The sequence below is a fragment of the Zosterops lateralis genome (genome assembly GCF_965231275.1).
Source record: "Zosterops lateralis genome assembly, chromosome: 3".
Classification (NCBI taxonomy): domain Eukaryota; kingdom Metazoa; phylum Chordata; class Aves; order Passeriformes; family Zosteropidae; genus Zosterops; species Zosterops lateralis.
In genome coordinates, this window is record NC_139764.1 from 76525765 (window position 1) to 76546934 (window position 21170).

Sequence of the window (21170 nt, forward strand, 5' to 3'; positions counted from 1 at the left end):
ATTTTTTAAATTATCCTACCCCATGCACACAGTTAAATCTGACAAAATGATGAGGTGACAGATTTTTTCTCTTCCTCCCTCCAGGTAAGAAGTTAAGTATAACGGTCATTAAAGGACTTCAATCAGGCACTTGATGGATTTGGGGACAGATACCTCCATTTGTATAATTTCCATTTCCCTTTGGATTTTTTTCCTCTGGTCAACTATACTGAAAATTATCAGCTCACACTTCAGTTTCCGTTATGACATAAAAATCCAGGCACAACCTGCCAAAGTCGAAAAATCCTATCTTTGGTGGTATCTATTAAGAGGTACCTTAAAAACACTCTGAGAATTTAGCATCCATCAGCAGCAGTCACCACCAGCACTGCTGCTCCCACTGGTGCAGACATGGACAGGTGATGGCACCACAGCCAGAACAGTGGCCTGATCAATACATGCTGACAGCACACCTGTGGTCACACGCTCATATTTGTTGTTGGTCATGCTGGCTCACAAAACCCAGAAGACACTGATAATTTTATCAGACATATTCATATTTCTAGCAGCTTAATAGCTCTCCATAAAGTGCTGGTCTACATCGTCCAGAACTGCCATTTGCAGACAGGAAAATGAAGTGTCCTGCCTTCAGAACATATTCCAGGTTTGCAAACAACCTCAAACTGATTAGTTTGCTAAGGGTAGATGGCCAAGCAGAGGGTAGCCCCTGCAAAACGTATGGTCTCATAGTATACATGAGGCAGATCCAGGTGTTTTCTGGAGACTCAAAGGGTTGGCAGAGAGGTCCCCTGTGATGGCTCATTCCCACCACTACAGTCACCATCTCTTGGTCAGGGAACTGCTTAGTACTCTGTGGCAGGACTGGAAGAGAAGCAGTAGGTAAGAAAACGGTCCTTGTGTCTGTGTGTAAAGCACGGTAGGAGCCAAGAGCTGGATAACATTTACAGACAACAATCTCAAGACAAAGTAGCTCTCACTTCCCAGTCTTGCAGAGTGCCATTTGACATCTGCTTTCAGCAAGGCTTTGGTCCCTCAGCATGAGATAGCTGATCCCTGCCTTTGGGCATTTCTTCATAGTGCAGTGAATCACAATGCGTGCTGCTGAGGCACTGAAGTTAAGAGTGCTCAGAAAACTAAAATAAAAAAACCAGGACAGTCCAAGTCAAAGAGTTATCAGATATTTGGCTGACCTTTGAGCCAGTACCTCTGCTCTGTGCTGTGTGATCAACACTAACTCTACTGATCACATGTAGCTGTGTCCTATGCAATTTGTAAACACAGTCACAAAAAAAGGTCATATAACACATTTTCATATTTCACGTAGTTTCAATCAGATAGCATCTAATTGCCATTATTCTTCTAAGTAGGTAAAAGAGATTTCCATATAATGTTACAGAAGAATTAGAGCATATGACTAAGGGGCATATTATGTGTTATCTATGTTTGTTATAGATATATATACATAAAATTTAACTGTCATAAGAGTTGGGTCTAAGACCTTTAACCTATTCCTTCTGCCTTGGTTTTCCTCATGAGAGAATTTCCCCTTTTGGAGATAGAATAATGATTAACTTTAAGAAACGCCCTCTTCTTTGAACATAAGTTCAGAAAACTGTTGTTTAAACATTCTCAAAGCCCTTGAAGCCAAATAACTGATTCATTCTGGCATTTTCATCATCTTTGAAAAATCTAATGAATGCTTGAATAAAATAAAAGTCCTATATTAGCATTTATTTTATCTAAGTGCCCTGAGAGTGAAAATTAGTGACTTCCATTAGTGACTCAACTTTTCCTTAATTCAATTCCCATGTTTGTCAGCAGCATTGAGCCTCCTTATATTGGCATGAGATGCTGGCTTTTTACAAAATTATTCTGTGATAAAATAGAGTTGCCAAGGTTTTGTACTTATGTTTAATTGTTGACGACCCTTCCTCTCCTTGCACTGAAAACACATGTTTATCCCAGCCTAGCCATTTTATCTGAAGGGCAGTACAACCCTCTAGGATGCAACACTTCCCACAGGTGCCTTCCTCCCTTTTTTTCCAAGAGATGTCATTACAGAGACTTCCTCTTCTGTGCAGCTTGCACTGCTGCTGGAGAGTAACCCAGAAGATTTGCTTGAAAAGCCTGATTTAAATTTTTGCTTTTATAACACCAGATATCCTCTGACAATTAAATTTTTTAAAGAGTGCACATGTGTGCACATATAGTGCATGTATGTTTCTTTTGTCATTTGCTGTTTACTCTGCAAAAAAACAAGTGAAGCTAATCTAGTTCAGTAGATCCCGTGCCTGGTTCTCAGGCTGAACTCTCTGCAGACAGAGCCAAATCAAATGTCTCATGGACACCAAATACCCACTAAATTGACTAAGGAGGATTTAAGAGTGCATTTTAGGGGAGTTATCAGCTAGCCTTCCTTAATTGGCCTCCTTAGCAGTCCATAATCCAATATTGTGCCTTTCACAGGAGTCTTTAGTCTTTATTTTATTGGCAGACATAAAACTCCCTTATTCTCCAATGATTCCAGGATCACAGGAATCCCAGATCCTCCATTCCCTCTACTTTGACTGAATGTTTTATACTGAATTTTAATTTTCAAAGAGTAATCAGCAAACAGACAAGATAATAATTTTAAATGTTGGCTGGGGAAGTGCACATGGATTCCTTGCATGTACACATATAGACACGTATGCTGTAGCATTATAAATCTGTGGCGTATATTTTTCCAATTTTAGCACTCTATTCTTAGTCCGCAGGGATTAGGAGAATTGAAGAGAAAAATTAGTCTGGTATATGTGGCAATCTGCATCTACATTCCTATAATAAAATCTGAGTCTTTAAGAAATAAGCTATTAAGTATCATCTTCCAACAATATTTTTGCTCATTATTTATTATTATAGGCTGAATTTCCTTAAGGAGGCTAAAAGATTTTGCTGTCAAAAATGTCAATTAAATTAAGAAAAATGTTTGCACCTAATGCTAGCGATTTCTCTTAAATTCTTTTTTTTCATACATAATAAATAAGACACTATTAACCAATGCTGCCTAGCATCATTGTTTGATTTCCCAGAGGGGCATGGTGACAGAACTGACTCTCATCTTAGGGTGACTTTCAAAAGAGGAGGCAAGGTTAGTGACCTTACCTGAGTGTGTGACTTTAGACAATTAAGAGGCAAGGTAGATAAAAGTTTGTTAAATGAAAAATGGATGGCCTTTTTCCTTACAGACTGGAATACATTCCTCTTGATGAGAAAGGAAATTGTGATGGGAATCTGGGACATCCTGAAATCTTATTGCAGGAATAGGGCTCCTGAGTAGAAACTCATAGCAAGCCAGAACTGAGCAGTAGCTCACTGCTTATTAAAGTGTTAGTGGAGTATTGAATTCTAGGAGCAGAAATTACTCATTTTTGAACATAATTTATTTCTTTTGAGGCAGCCACTGACCCTGAATTTCCACTTGTATGAATTTTGGATTTGCTAACTGAGTGGGACAGCACTGGAGTAGTCTATTTCCCTAATTTGTGGATTTGTGTCCAGTGATTTCAGTTATGTGTTTCTTCGCTTATTTGCTTTGATTTGCCTCAAAACGTGATTCCCTTTGGGGTCCTTTGACTCCTGTCAGCTGAACAAATTGTAGCCCTTGTCTCTTGCTGTAAACAAGGTACAGATAAAATGTTGCTTCCCAAAGCCAACACACTTAGAGATACCACATTTGCCTCTTCCAGAATGAAACTGTAAAAGGTAAAATTAAGATTTGATTTGCATTTCTCAAAATTATTTCTCAAAGAGCAATGTAATTTTGGATTCAGAGATTTGGGGTTTTTTTTCCTTTCTGCTCTGTACTAGCTCAAGCCATCTGGAAATGGAAATAGGAAACTGGGGGGTGGTTCTCTTTTATTTTCATTTTTTAGTAGACTCTGCTGTGCTGGCAGTATTTTCTCACCTTATCAAGTAATCTATTCTTACAGGTATGCAGACTTCCATAAATTTTCTCTACACAGAGTGAAAGGGCTCATTAGTTAACTGAGTCCTGCCTCTTAGTTTGAGGAAACACAAAGAATAAAAAAGACTTCAAATAAGCAAGCACTTTTGAACAGGAAACAGGTGAAAAGGAATCTTTAAAGTATTTCAGATAAGCTCCAAAAACAAAAGCAATATAAACCAAGATGTCTTCTGATTTAACTTAGAAAATAAAAAAAAAAATGAAATCTGTTGAGTAAATAAATGAATAATAGAATCCTGCATCTGCAGTCTATCCATCTGTTGCCCTGTCTCCAGCTGCAGCCACTTCTGATGTTCCTGAATGACATGGAAAAAAAAAAATAAGGGCAAATGAAGACATGAGCCCTGAGAATACATCTGCCCAGTGCATAAAGGAAATCTTTTCTCTTCACTGATTCCCTAAAGTCTTGATAAATTTTGGTTGCAGTGGTTGTCTTTAAACAGGGTTCCAGGTGTTATGGGCACTCTTGGAGTTATGCATAATTTATTATCTTTTCCCTGGTTCACAGAAAGAGGACATGAATAAAGGATTCATACATTTATAAGCATTAAGATCAGAAAGTACAAAAACAACCATTCCACCTAAGTCCCTGGACCTACTGGACACAGAATTTGGCCCAGAGGTAGGTTAAATTATATCTCATAGAAGGATTTAATTATGTATATCTTTAAGGATCTCAATCCATGTTGAATCACCCCTGTCCTGATCCCCCTCTAGCCCTTTTAGGGGACTGTTACTTAGCTTAATTATCCTCTCTGCTAGCAAGGTATGAGTAACTTCAAGGCCTAATTTGTCTAAGTCAGCAATAGATCTTCCCAGGTCTTTGTCAACAGGCTCAAAAATACCCTGCTATTGGATCTCTTTCCCATGTGTAAGCACCTAGACATGATCAATCCACCTCTCTGTCTCCTCTCAGATAAACTGAAGAGATTGAACTCTTTAAGCCTCACGTAGTACAACTTGTTTTCCAGCTGCTGGATCAAACCTCCCAAACCTTTCATCTCCGCCACTGTTATTAGGCTGCACCACTACCTTGGAATGTGCAAGAGCTCTTCAAAGGATTTTAGACTGACCATCTGATATTCACACTGAAGCACTGTCTGAGGGGATTTTGATATTTCTTTTGATTCAGCTCTTGGCTTTAAGAAGCTGATGGCTATGGAAGGTTTAGGGCTCAGTAATGGCTTTGCCACAAGCGTGGGGGAGAGCAGCTCACTGCTATGGAAGGCAGATGTGCCTCCAGGTTTCTCTCTGCTATGCAGAACATATTCCTGGTACCATTTTCTTACTACTCTGTCCTAGAAAACACAGCAGTGGATAGATGAGTATAAGGAACAGCAAAGCTCTGCTTACACTTATTAAAATCTATTGTACAAATGAAGAAGGGAATGCAGCAGCCCCCAAGAAGTCTCTCTCTTCTACAAGTTACAAGTTTAATTAAAAAAAAAATGTAGTACGGGGACAAGAACACAAATGCAGAAATGTGCATACAAACATTGTTTGAATTGCAAATACAAACAAGTGCAATCTAGATCAACAATTTTCAAAATACTTTCATACTAAATGAGGGTATAATTTTCAGTGACATTTCAAATCATTCCCTTTTGGAGGGTGTGCCCCAGAGTCCACAAATATGGACTGTCACTCCATGTCTTTCCACTGATTTATGTGAATTCTAATCAGTTCCTCATTCTATGAGAGTTTAAACTTTTAAAGATATAATTAAATTCACTACTTTGTGCTATCCTCTGACACCATTTCTGTATGGGATGGGGTGCTTATGAAGCTCATTTTACAGGACCTTCTAGTGAACTATAAGCTAATTTACAAGTAAATAATGCTATAATTTAGGAAATGGTTGACCATATATCCCTCCAATGTTTTATACACTTTTCAAAGGCTGAGTAGGCTTGAGTCAGAATAAAAGTGATTGAGAGCAATGAAATGCATTATGTGAAAGTTGCTGTACACTTATAGGTTTGTCACTTAATAAAATTAAAACTATAAAAATAATTAATATAAACTAAAAATAAAATCATGGGTCTCATCTTTCTCACATCCTCATTGAATCCAGATATTAAATGTTGACAAATAGATCAGTGTTTCTCAAATAAGGCTATGATTACAGATACATTATGCAAGAAAACAAAATAGAACAACTTCACACAGATCAGGTCCCTTGCTTGACAAGATTTTAATATACTTCTCACATGCACAGACTCACAGTAGCAGCTCAGTGCCATGTTTATTTCTTCACCTCACAGATGGAGTATGTTTTTTTCACCTTTCACATGACGCAGCGCATCCCGAGAGAGATTTAAACCTCTTTTTCCTGACTCCCATGTTCATTTATCAGCATCTGACTTCATTATTTTCTAAAGTCACCCCTGAGAAGATACTTGGAATATCAATTTGTAATAAACAGCAAGAATTTGTTGCTGTCAAGGTGTCACAGTGCAAAATAATACATGTTTTTTCCAGACACGTCTGAAGCTTAAGTAACCTACCCAACAGTCCTTAGCCACAAGGAAAGAACCATGTGTCACCAGCTCTGCTTCCTGTGTTTGATATCTCTCCCCTCAGCTCTCCCATTGCAATCCTTTGAGGTGCTTATTCTACTTCTTGAAGAACACTGCTGAATCTGCCATATTCAAACAGTGTGATTAGCATGTGAAACCTCAGTACTGATAAAGTAAATGCTTTCTCTGCACAAACTTGTGTTGCTGACACCAAAGCCCTTTTCAGCACAAAGGAATATGTAAACAGAGAAAAGGAAATCAGTTCCCCCTTTTTGTCCAGCAGGATCTCACAATTTCCAAAGTTCTGTCCATTGCTGTCTTGTGAGTGCATGAGTGCACAGGTCTGAGCAGCATGAGATGGGACTGGAACAGTGCAGGGCAGAGCTGAGGGTTTGTCCCAGGACTAGGTGCAAGACAATCATATGCCCCCAAAACAAACCAAGAACAAAATTCACAGGGTCATGCAGAGGGTCATGCAGTATTTGGCCATGAATCTTCTTGAGTTCTTGTCACTGGCTATGGCTTGGAGGAGTACTTGTGCAGCTTCCAAAACGCAGCTGGAGATCTGACCTCCCACTCTCCTTTTAATAAACAAAGGCAAATTTAAGTCCCAAAATCACAGATGATCTCTGTAAGCTGTAGTGTAGGAGTTCTGAGTCATCATCTTCCAAAGTCGCCCGCATACAGTCCTACCTAGTGCTCCAAATGCTTTATCTTAACTCACGCGCCATCAATTCCTAATACTATAAATGGAATAAAATAAACCTTTGATATGTTTGGTCTCTATAAAGATTGCAGTTTCCTGGCAAACATAGTAACAAAGTTAGCTTATTACAGCAGCAGCGACAGCCGCATAACAATTTGCATTCTAGATCCATGTCCTCATTTCTTATAACCTTCAGGTGTTCAAAAGAGGTGCCTCATACTGAGCTATTAATTCCTTATTTAGGCACCTTGACTTTAAATGTACTGGGTACCTCTTGACTCTGGTGAATGTCAAATAACATTCAGATTTAGAATATTGCATGAATTTCTATTTTTTTTCAGGTTTCTGGGTCTGCCTTTGAAGGAAAGGCAACCTTTTATATATGTTTGTGTATATGTCTGCATTGTGCTCAATAATAACACTAATTTAACCCTTCTAATAAAATCAATAATAACAACATTAAAAGGAGCTGGGGGTATGGTGTTTTAAAAGAAAAACAAACAAACAAACCTGGAGGGAAATGGCGAACCAGCTATTAAAAAGTTACCAGTGTTTAGGTTTCACAAGAAATACAAAATTTCCTGTTGAAAAAAAGCCAGGTTTATTAACAGCTGATTTGCAATACAAACATGCAGACAGACAGGCGTGCATTTATGTACTTTATCTTTTACATTTCAAGATTTGTCAATCACATTAATGTTTACATATTTAGCAGTTACTTTGCACCTAATGTTTTCAGACTCAGATTTAAAAATGCAGACCACAGTTTTTCTGTTGAACAATGTTTTTATTCCTTTGTTGCACACAAGAAACAGTCTTCTCAATAAACTACAGAGTACTGATATTGTGGCTTTACAACAACCATTGAAGGAGTAAGGTTGCACTTTCAGGTGTCCCGATGATAACATAGGGTTAAATTGATTTCTGAAATAGCAAGGGCCCAACAACAGGGATCGGCCCCACTTGTAACCAGGATGTTATTCCATGCTATTGTTTTAATTAAATGAAGTATAAAGCATAACTTTGCACAGGTGGTAGGGGGAGAGAAAGGGGGAACCTTGGTAGAACGCACAGGCCCTAAAAGAATAAAGTTAGGTCAGGAGGATCTGTATTGATATAATCATTAGCAGGATGCATGCCAGAATTGTCAGTTGTAATATCAGTTTGGTAACTAAATATGATTATTTTCTCTAACCAGAATCTTGAGCAAGAACCACACAGACTATTTGTTCCTCGGGATGGAATCAATGGAACAATGGGGTTTAATGATTAACACGAATCCTTATGTAACAAGAAAGGTATAAAATTGTAACCATAAAGCATGTTGGACAAGCCGAGATTTGGGTCCGGACCCCCGGCTTCCAGAGCTCTGAAATAAAGCTTCGCATACAATTTTGCGATTGTGTGTTCTTTCCTCGACTAACACCGATGCAGAAAGGGATTTGTCATGTGGATCCTCAACATAAGGATGTGGACAAAAAATTGAAACCATTTGGGAGCTAATGAAACTCTTAGGTAGATAGTAGGGGGAAATTCTCAACGGCTTCAGCACAGGGGAAGAAAATAAATTGCCTGAAGTCACCCAAAGAGCTGTTACTAGGAACGACAGATGAGAACAAAAGGTTGAGTAGGCAACTGAGACAAGTTTGAAGAAGTGGGGTTTTTTTATTGGAAATGTCTTTTAATTGCTGTCTTGTCTGAATCCTGACAAAGAGGCAAATTAAGGTATTCAGGGTAATGGAAGAAAGAAAAGGATTGAAGGAGGATGAAAGGGAAGGAGTGTGAGAAAATACCATGTATCTGAGAAGGACTGAGGCGATGACCAGGTAAGTCTTTTCAGCAGTGCAGAGTTCAGTGCGGTCCAGATGGAAGATCTCCGAAGGCCTTTGTATTGCTCAGCTCTGAGCCTTATTTTCTTTTTTTTTTTCAGAAAACATTGATATTGCTCATTTTCTTTCATTATGGAGGGTATGTTTCCCTACTCCTTAAGCCTGTTCTGAAATAAATACCTCCTAAAACATAGACTGCACTTCATTTTAAGTACTGCCAGTTCAAAAGTTGAAGTCTTTTGCAAGTTAGGAGTTAAATCCAAGTGTTCAATTAATATAAGGCTCAAATTCTGATTAAGTGGCCTGTAATTCACCCTTCTGCCCTCATATTCATTTTCTAAGGATAATTATTAAATAAACATCCCTTTTCAACTGATTATCTTTTCACTCAAATATGATGTAGGGCTTTGGTAACTTTATACTTAAAATGAAAACAAAAAGAAAAGAAAATAAAGAACAGTAATTTTAATAACATATATTATACCAGCAATATTTCATAGAATTAAAAATTGTAATTTTTGGAAAAGGGTTAGCTTGAAATATATTGTTTAAGCAAAAAAGAGGTTTCTGTCTTACAGAAATGGTACTCTAGGAACAGAGTAGAACTCAGCTGAACTTAGGTATATGGCCAAGTCCCAGGCATTTAGGATTAGCTTAAAATACTCCAGCAAATTTAAGAACCCTCATAGAGTATTAAGACTCACTCAGATTATCAGTGATAAATTTGATAAAATAGAAGGAAGAAACTAAAAAGACATGTCTCGGGTAGGGAACTTATTTCTTGCATCTTGTACTCTTTTTTTATCAAATAGAAATATCAAAAGCTTTCTGAAAAACAGGAAGTGTGCAATTTCTTTCACAAACATACATCTTTGCTTTGTTTTCTTATTATTGTTGACAGAACCCTTCATTATGCCCTTAAAGAATCATTTTATGTTTATTTGTACTGTCTATACAGATTTGGAGACTTGTTTTATGAATTGCCAGAGAGTGATATCTTTTTTTAATAAAAGTTTATTACACTTTGATTGATTTCCCTGATAGTCATTTGTGTGTCTGAGTTATAGAAACTCATTTTTGTTCTAAACTCCAAATTACTCTAACTAATGTACCAGAGGAGCGCCATAACTGTTAGCAATTGACAATGCAAAATGTTTCAAAGCTTTATTTGTCAATGCAGATGCCCTGGAAAAATCATTGAGGGCTGGTTTGCCAGGATCCTTATTTATTAATTCATGGAGGTTTGCAAGAATAAGTCATGAGTGTGAAGCAGCACAAATGTGAGAGAGCTCAGCCACTTGATAACATTACCACAAATTAACAAATTACTGTACATCTTCTGAACGATGGTGGGTATGTTAAATGGATCCATATGCAAGCATTTACTAGCAACAAATAAGCATCTATTTAAAATGTTAACTTACCTTAGCACACGTTGGAAGACACTTCCACTACAAACCAAACATATTCACATTTTCCAAAAGCTAAAGGCATATGTAAATACAGTTCCTGTGTCTCTGCTGATGTTTTGTAACTTGATAAGCACCAGTAATTTGAACACATCTCAGAAATACATGCAAGAATGCCATTTTTGGATTTTATCTCTTTGAAACTCTCTATATTATTTACAATTTTCTGAATAACAATAAAATTGCATGCACTTCACCACTTGGCAAGTCAATTTTCTTCTCCTGACAAAGTCCCTTATTTAACTCAAGTAATGTTCTTTAAAAGTGTCAATGTCTTTTTAGTGGGGCAGAATGGGATGAAATTAAATGTTTCAATGAAACCTGAGGTGTGTGCTATTCCCTCAGTGCTGGTCCTGCTTCTCATACTGCCTATGGGGACAGCTAGATTAGACAAACACACTGAACATACTCTGTAGAGACTTCATCAAAACAGGTTTGTCTTACCTTGTATTGCTTCACCTACTCTCTGAACAACGTATCACGTCTCAATAGAGACCACAATGACTGATTATTTCGCAGCTAGACATTCATGCTCACTGAAGGACATAACTGAGCTGGCAGGCTTCATCTTGAAGAGAAGGAAATTGGCAACACTCGTTCAGCAACCTTTGGTGAATGGTGGCGAGGCAGCGTGACTTCAGCTGCTGAAAGGACAAAGCTGCCAGGCCCTGCTAGCAAGAGATAGGAATTAAGCCATGAAACTAAAGAACAGCAGAGGAGTTGGAAAGCAAGGTTACTCTGTTCTTCTCCTGTTGAGATCATCCTGGATTTTAATTCCCTGTCCTGCCTCCTGTGCAGCCAATAGCAGCCATTACACATGGTTAAAGCAGATTTTTGTACAGATGTGCTGTCCTGAGAAAGAACACAGTGGGCGACCCTGCTGCCTTCCAATTGTGAATATCAGAAGTGCTCTGGGTAATCTAGATTTGAAGTCAGCTTTTCTTTGGGCGGTGCTCAAGCCATGTTATGTCCAGAGGCCCCTTCCAACATAAACTAGTTCACTAATCTGTGAATCTATTCCAGTCATCTCCCTCCAACATTTGGCACCAAGAAATGAAAATGGCACTGTGCGTTGACCTGTGCTTACCATAAAAGTACTCCAGCATCAGGAAGGAAGACAGGAAGACGGGGACTCCTTTTGAATAGAGCTGACACGATTCTGGTCTCCCTAAGAGGGAAGAAATCACAAAGACTGTTCCTGAGAGCAGTGAGATTGCCATGCTACACAAAACACATCAGATCATCCAGTTCACTGTTTTCACATAGCTTTGTTTCTTTTTCCTTTAAAGGCTCTTGCTTCCATTGCTATTACACTTAATTCTCCCTTCATAAGGGAGGTGATACTCAATTATACAGCATTGCTGTAGGTAGTGCATGCCCTGCTATTGTGTGCAGGCACTCCTATGCTTTCTGGGGCTTCCCAGGCACTCCAGAGCCCTTTTTTTTATCCACCAGCCAGCATTTGATACAGAATCTGGAAATTATTTAGCTGCCAAAAGTGTACAAGGGAGGTGGGAGACAATCTGTCGGCTTCTGCTAGAGTAAACACAAAGAACCATTCTCTCATCTAGTAAAACAATAAGATTAGTCCTTTTATCATTAATTTTTTTTCTCTCCTTCACTGCTTTGTAAACACTGCTTGTATGACTTTGCCTCTTATCGTCTGCAAACTGAATCTGCTTTTGTTGGAGCAGTGTCAATCACAAGGGTTTTCCTGCTCATATACTTAGCGATATGACTGATTGAAAAAGAAGACAGGCTTTCATTTGGGTCTGCAATGTGTGACCTAGTCACTGTTGGAAATATAAGGGGGGGAAAGAAAACAAAGGGAACAATTTGGTAAAATACAACCCAAAGTTCACTTGCTCTGTCAAAGAGATTAAGATTAAACTGAAGGAGGTCAAAATTATTAACATTTAGACTACAGGGTATATAAGAAGTCAGTGTTTCATTAGATACTGGCTTTCTAATTGGAGAGAAGCTTGTTTCTAACTCTTTATGTAAACACCAGCATTAGCAAAAGCTTGGGTGGTCTCAGCATTGTAATCCAGTGGACATATTTGATCCACATCTGTCTGAATAAAATGTCCTCGACGACCAAACTTGCATTGAAATTGTAAATATGTCTCTTGATTCCCTTCTGCCAACTGTGACAGCATTTGCAAAGGGAAAACTTCACAGTGATACTCTTTAAATTTGTTTTCCCAAATGCCAAATTCTCCTTCACACCATACACTTAGTTACAATCTTATTTATGTTCAGCTCTTTGGACCAAGCAAAAAGATTACTGCAGCCACCAAGAAGGAACACAGACATGACTTGATTGTTAATTAACTTCCATAGCAAGAGTGACTCTTGCAAAAGCAAGTTTATTTATGGAATATCGTTTGCATTTTCAAGTCACATTATTCTCTGATTTTACAGGGCTCTCTATTGTTTCTTGTCCTAAATTGAATGGCAAGTGAAACAAGAGAAAGTAAATTAGAGATCAACCAGCAGGGTTAGCCATTGGAAGGTGATTTGGTTAAACACACTGACCCAAACAATAGCTCAATGACTGTGTTTTAGCAGGTTTCAAGCAGATCTGGTGTGGTGGGCTGACCCTGGTTGGATGTCAGGTGCCCACAAAAGCCGCTCTATCACTCCCCTTGTCATCAGGATAGGGGGAAGAAAATAAGATGAAAAATAACCTCATGGATTAAGACAAAGGCAGTTTAATAAAGCAAATGCAATGCATGGAAGCAAAGGAAAAAAAATATTTTCCTATGAGCAGGCAGTAACCAGCCACTTCCTGGGAAGTAGGACTTCAGTATACATAGTGCTTGTTTTGAAAGACAAGTGTAATAACAAATGCTCCTTCTGCTCTTTTCTCTTAGCTTTTATGGCTGAGCAGGCATGATATGATATATCCCTCTGGTCGGTTTGGCTCAGCTGTCCTGGCCATGCCCCTTCCTAAAATCTTTCCCACACCCAACCTACTGCTCAGGGAAGAATGCTGAACTTGAATCACTAGGTTGGAAGACACCTGTAGAGGGTGGTTTCCCTGGGGAAGAAGAGAACCCTGGAAAAATGCCTTGGGAAACCCCATTCAAAATGCCATAAGCAAGAAGCTTATTCATATGCTCTCTATGTAAATTGTTACTAGAAAGTTCTTAGTCTTTGTATTACCATAGGCTGATTTTTGGTGCAGGAATTTTAATATTCCTAATCATTTTCCCCTATTGAACCCTTCCCTCAAACCCCACCTTAACTCCCCACACACATCAGGGTGCATAAATACCTGTGTCTGACCCCAGACTCTGCCTTTTGCCTTTTGTCTTTGGCCTCTTGTTACTGCCTTGGTCTAGTTTGCTCCCATACAGTGGATGCCTTATTGTTTGTAATTTTGTGTTATTAAAATTGTTTTTCAGACAACTGGATCAAAGCTTCCTCTCTCTCCATTAAGTCACCACAGGGCTGAGTCTGGAGGAAACTCAAAGGGGTTTGATTGTCAGGGCTCAGATTCCCTAGGAGTTTCAGAGACCTTTAAGATCATCAAGTCCAACCCATGCCCTAAAACTTCAACTAAACCATGGCACTGAGTTTCACATCCAATCTTTTTTAAACGCATCCAGGGATGGTGACTCTGCCACCTCCCCAGGTAGATGATTCCAGTACTTTATCACCCGTTCTGTAAAAATCTTTTCTTAAAAATGTTGGATAGATTTGATGCTGTGTGAGCCCTGCTGAGCTGTAGCCAAAACACGGGTGTCTATTTTCAACTCCTTTCTAGCTACCAACACAAAGCACAGAACTGTGAGGGTTGTTACTGAGGAAATTAATGCCACCTCACCCAGACCCAGTATGCCTGATAATCTCCCACTGCATTAGCATATTTTCTGAGGATTAACATGTTTTGGTTTGGTGTGTGAGCATCATAACTAGCAATCTCATACAGGGGGATGGATGAATGGAGTGAGCTTGTGGTCTCCTCCTCATACACTCTGTCATTATTCTCAGTGTGATGCGCCAGAGCTTCATATCCGTAAACCCTGCTTTCCACAGGTTGTACTGCTACTGGGGGATAGGCAAACATTCACAGAAAAAGGATCATGCAATGTTTGTACTGGAAATAATACTTAGAAATTTATTTTGGCTGCTCTGCTAAAATTTGAGCCATAGGTTTTTTCTCCCAAAAAGTGTGGAAGCTGGAATGGGCTGCGTTCAGTGATCTGTCCCACAGAAAGACTGTTACCATGAACCTTCCTGATCATTGGCCAGTCTTTCATCCACTTAGTGTGATTTCTTGCATCACCAGAGGAAGCCTTACATCTAAAACTTCAGTTTAGTCATCATCATTTTGCAGTGAATAAATACATTTCCTTGCTCAAGCAGCTACAGCCCAGGATTTTTACGAACCTCTTTGAGCATAGAGAGCAGCCCCTCAGAGTGACACATTTACTAGTGCTATCGCCTTAGCTTTTAAAACCTGTTGCAGTCCTTTGATATGAGGAAGGCAGTGTGTATGAAATTCTCACCCTCCTTTTGGAGCACAGCCTCACTGAGTACAGTCAGGGTCATCAAAGCTTTTCAGGCCCGATTGCCTACAAGTTACATGTGGCTGTCTCACCTCTCTGACGTTCCATGTTTTATCTTTTCACCTACCACTGGTCCATCACTCCATGCCTACTGGCACAACAATATTGTCACCATGAAAAGCATGACTAGTCTGCCCAGTTCTCATTTGGCCAGATGCTTGTGAAAGCAGGAGAGTGCCACATTACTATCTCATTAGTTAATCCAGTTGGCAATGCTAAGCACGTTAGTCTTCTAATGGAAGAGATGGTACAAAAATTTTTCAGGGAGAAGAGTTTTCTTCAAACAGATGAATAGAATCCTGTTATCTTGGAAGGAGCTGGACAGTTTATATTCAGCTTTTTGAAAGAAAAAAAAATAAAATGTGGCAAAGACTGACATGTATTCATGAAACATTTCTCATGAAAGAGCCTACATTTTTCATCAAAAAAGTAATTTCACAAATCTCCATTCTCCAAGAGATGTATTTGTCTGAACATTTAGAGACCACAGAAAATATATATTTTATTGTTATTAATTATAGTGACAATCCTAAAGCAAAAAGGTCATTTTATGAAAAGCAGAGGGTTTTGTAGAGAAATACATTTTTGACAATGTAAATTAACTAATTCTGTTGAACACTGATCTAATTTGAAAGACGAGATCATACCTGCACAAATATATATATAATAGGGCTTCCAATTAAAAAATACACAGGTGCATTCTAAATGTTTAACATAAACCAACCAAAGAGGAACAGAATCATAAGTAAGGTAGCTCCAAAGTGTTCTAAAAATGACCAAGCAGAAAACAAATACAAAGAACACAATCCAAATGAGATCATCTTGCCTATCTCAGGGCACAAAGCTGGCTGTTGTTTCTAACTTTGACTTTAACAGTAACAATATAGCATGAGATCCTAGATCCACCAAAATTAGCAGTGTCTCCTACTCTAGAACCAGTTTTCCTGGTTTCTAGATATATGTGATAGGGAAGCCTGACTCTCTAATCCACCTTACCATCTGGCAATCTATTGTTGAGAGCAACAAGAAAGCATGAAAAGATGAGACAGGCGTTGTGCCCTTTTTAAAATATCAGTTGGGGTGGAGGTGTGTTAAACACATTCCACTTGTTATCCATTCCTTTCCCTTGGGAAGGATTCTTTGGAGGGCTAGTTCATCTATCTAAATTCCATTTAGTCATGAAAACAGGGCAGAAGAAATATGATAAAACTAGGAAATAGGCTCAAAGACATAAGTAATTCTTAGTGTGTAGATTGGTGTCTTACCAAAGAGGTACAAAAAGGCATGGGTTTGTGTGTGTGTTATTAATGCCTTCTGCAAGTAATTATCTGAAGAAGATGAAAACTATCTCCTTAAGTAAGTATCCATAAAACAAGAAGAAAAATAAACCATGCAGTGTCAGCACTTCAATACAAATAGCATGGTTTGGAGTTTTCATGCCATGAAATTAATACATCCTTGGAATAAGCCATAAATTATAAGTTCCTTAAAAATTGCTGCATCCAACACTTTTGGAATGCTGTATCACATTATTTTATCCTTATAGATGAAAATAAAATATCATAGAAGTAGATTTAGGGAATCAGCAGTAGTTTAGATAAAAGTGATCATGATTTGCTTCTGTTTGTTATATATAATCAGAATTAAGTCCAGACTAGTAATATGTATATTTGATGGATTACAAAAGCCAATTTTGCAAAGCTGAAAACAATTATGAGCTAAATCATTTGGGAGAAAGAAATTAGACAGGAAATGTGGATAATAACTGGAAAGTGTTTAAAAACATTTTACCAGAGGTTTAAAAAAAAGAATGAAAGCTAGACTAAATGTTGACTTGCATAAAAGTGAAACAGCTATGTAAATCAAAATAATTATACAAAAAAGGCATTTATTAGAATGTGAATTAGACAGAAGATAAGAACTACAGAAAATTAATAAGGATGGAAGCAAGAAGTAAGTTTTTTCATCAGAGTTAAGGATAACAGAAAGATTTGTGGTCTTGACTACACACAACTGTAGCCATCTTAATAATATATGCAAAAATTGGTATATTCTGTAAATAAATCTGATCTCTCTTTGAAGAAAACTTCAAGAAAAAAAAAAAAACAGACAAAATCAGTTCTGCTATAAGAAGACAATGCAATGCTGTTCATTCCAGTAAAGCAAGAGAATGTTAAATAGCAATTTAAATCACTAGACCTGCATGATTTACAACCAAGAGGTTTTAAAAAGCTGGCTGAAGAAAATTCCAAACCATGGATATTGCTTTTTGCTACATCTGAGAACACTGGAGATGTTCCAAGAAGGACAGGAAAAAAAAAAAAAAAAAAAAAAAAAAAGGTGCCAATATCTCACCAGTTTTATTTTTTAAAGTTATATGTGTAACCCAGGTGATTGAAGTCCTTTCAGCCTGAGCTGAAAGGATAAAAGAATGTAAAAGCTAATAGAGGGCTAGAGGTGTGTATGTAATTAACCTTAAAGCAAAATGGTTTAGCAGAAACAAGAAGTTCTTATAAGCAAAGAACTCAGCATATTTACTGGCCTTAGGAAGCAAAAAAAGGCAAATGTTTCCAGACATATAAAGGACAAGGTGGGCCAGCAAACCAAAGTCTTTGAAGTCTGCAAAGAACCTGCGAACAAAAGTAACAAACAACACTGGCATCAGAAAAGTCCATGTCTGACAGAGCCCATACAGACGTGAATAACCTTCCACACAGAATAAAGCACCTTTGAAAAGTTGATCCTTCATCTCTTGTAGCCACACTTTTTAAGACCCCAAAGCTGGCAATTTTTGTAAACCTGTCTCTTAATTTCCAATGTCCTGTTTTCTAAACTGGTACTCAAGCAAGGTTTTCCTGACCCAGAAACAGGGTAGAAAATCTTCAGTGAAACTGGTACTGTTTACTGAGGGTCATTCAGCACAAAGGTATTTTCTGTATTAGTACAATTCTGAAAGAGTGAACCAGCTCCTAACCAGGTAACACAGCGAATAATTGGTACAACTTGCTAACTGGTTAGGGTTAACTGTGTGTAACATTTCCATTGATTTATGACTGTCAGGTTCACAGGTTACTTAGATTGTTCAATTTAGCACTTTTCCCCAGCTTTCAATTGAACATTTTGAACCAGGTGTTCAATGGATTGATCGATACAAAGTACAATAGGTCTCTGCACCAGTCCATAAACAAAGCTGATTTTTATAGCCTTAGTGTGATTTAAAGCTTTAACACTTTAAACCATTCTGCAGCACTCTTGCCATGTAAGCATATGCTTCTCTTCACTTTCCTTAATTGACATCAGATTGTGACTTAGCAACACACAGGGCAATGAAGCTGCCGTGCGCCTGTAGAGCCTGATCCTGCAAATGTGTGTGCCTGACACTGCATGCAGGTAAGTAACTTCTCTGATCCCAGTGAGGCTATTCACATGTATAACCCTGTTAAGGAGAATCAGTCGTAAGGCAAGGACTGACATTTGAATATTGAGCTTTGTGGTTAGGGAGAGCTTTCCTAGCACTCAGAGGCCATGGGGAAAGGCAAATCTCATTTGCTCAATGTGACTTATGCAACTTGCACGATTTCTCCCTATGCCAAGTTCCCTCCTCCCCATAAAAACAGACTCATATGTTCACCTTTGCAGCCTGCCCCCCACCTTGTGACTGTATATATCAGATGCAGTTTTGTAGGGGCTTATGCTCACTTGCCAGCTGAACTTGACTCCTTCCCAGTTCAGGGAGGAAAAGGCAAACGTCAGGAGAGGAGTGAAAAGCAGATGCAATCCTCAAGGGTCCTCATTCTGTAGACCCCTTACTGGATGCCAAACTCTAGGTCTGCACCATAGCATTTGAGTGAACCCACTAGATAGGTCATCCCCCACTGCATGATTTGGCCACTTATAAGATCAGCAAAAACTAGGGTTTCAAGGATTTGGAGAATGAGCACCTCAAATCAGGTTTTGGGAAGGATCTCACCCTCACTGCTGCTTGGAGTGCAGATGGCAGAGCAAGGAAGTCTCATCAGTTATGAAGCCAGGGCTACTCTCATGTAGCAGCTGAAAAGGAAAGGGGTGTTCCCACTTTCTTTCCTCAGCCTGACCTGCTGTTCACACAAGCAAACCCATCACATTGTTCCTGAGTAAGTGCTGCTTGTTTGGCTGACCTTCGCTGGAGATTTCCCTAGTACAGCAAGTCTGTCTGAGTAAATACCCCTCAGGCATGTGGAAAACGGGTAGGGATAACAGATGAAGTCAACACATGGAAGAATTTACTGTCTTACCCGCAGGTCAGAAGCAGATCCTCCTTAAGTACTTAAACAACTACAAATGTTTTCAACTCAGTGTTGGTATAAAATAATAATGAAAATAACCAGTCCTCCTTTCTTTTAAAAAGTAGGAAGAGAAGGGAAGTGGAGGGAAGGGATAGGGGGAAGGGGAAGGTGATGATGGGGGAGGATGGAGAAGGGGAAGAGAAAAAAAAAGGATAGTTCTGAGCTATCACCACAATCCCGCTTTCAGCTCATGCTAAAAGGCACAGAAAATGTGAAAAAGTTGCACAAGTCTCAAAAAGCAAGTCTAATGACTACCACAAACCAGGATCTTTTAATATCTGTTGAGCTGAGTGTCACACACTACACATATTTTTGCATTTAACGCAGCTTTAAATAGTATACATAAATGCATGTCATTGAGCAGTGACAGGAGAATCAGGCAAGTACTTTTACTTTAAAAACACCTTCCTTCTGTGTTGCTATTTCACCTTGAAAAAGTGCCATATTCAGCATCCCAGACACTGGACCCTGAGCACCTTCCTTTGACATCTATCCCTGTGGATCAGCCTCTTTGAGCCCAGCAGAAGTGTTTGAGAAGAGGTCAAGTTTGGCCTCAGAGGGTGTATTTTGAATCAGCTTTCTTATGTTCTTACTCCATAAAAACCTGTGAAAAGAAAATGAATCATGTTTGGATTTCTGTAAGAAGCTGCAGATTATGCAAACTATTTTCTGATACATTATAAGGAGAAATGCTTTCTTTCATAAATAATGTATTTATCTAAAACTGTAGCCAAATAAAAGGCTCCCATTCCTTAGCAGTTAAATACAGAAACTGCTGTAATTTATAAACTGCAAATGAAAAAGTAACTTCTTTTATAAAGATACCCTCGTAAAGTAGATCTTGTTACAAGAAGAAGTTGCTGTAAAATACAAACAGCACTAAGAGCAGAATTGTGTATGTCTCAAATGAGATTTTACCTTAAATGTTATTCAGTAAATGAAAAGAATCATTAAATATATTACAAGCTATTACTAGAACAAACCATCCAAGTATTTTTTATTGCCATCTTCTTTTACAAACTCACTGAAAATTTTGAGGGAAAGAGAAAATCAAGAAACAGTTTCATAAGGAATGAACATATTTTTGCTGATGATTTCAAAGCCAGTACAGCTACCACCAATGACCTGGGTGAGGTCCAGTGTTGCCCCTCAGGCACTGTAGAACTGGACAGTTGAGTCACAATGAGTCTTCAAAACAGTGATGTTCACTTTATCAGAAAAGGAGAGAGAGTCTGATGATGGTTTAGCCATTTTATTGTTGCCACTGTGCCAATCTTAACTTGCTTGGATCAAGTGAAGATGCTCCTTCTAGAGCTACATTGGCACCCGTGCAGTGTTGGTACAGTGTCTAGCACAATGGGCTGCTCTTCAACTCTTAGAAATCAAAGACACTGCAGTTCTGCTACTAATTATGATGAGCATGGATATGTTGGTTTTCACTCAGGGAAAGGTTGCTAGATTGTCATTGAGAGAAGTAAAAGATGGAAAAAAAAAGATACCACAGTAGTTTACTTTTAAAATAAATTTTAAAATAAAAATTGCTGTAATAAAATAGAAGACGGGTTTTTGGGGGTTTTTTTTAGTGTACAGACAGTTGCACATGAAATTATTTATAACCAATTAACACCATTTGACAATGCCATTCTTGATCAAAATTAGAATAATCATATTTACTAATTCAAAAATTCACAAATTAGGCCCTTTGAAAACTTTTGTACAAACAACTTCAGACCCTCAAT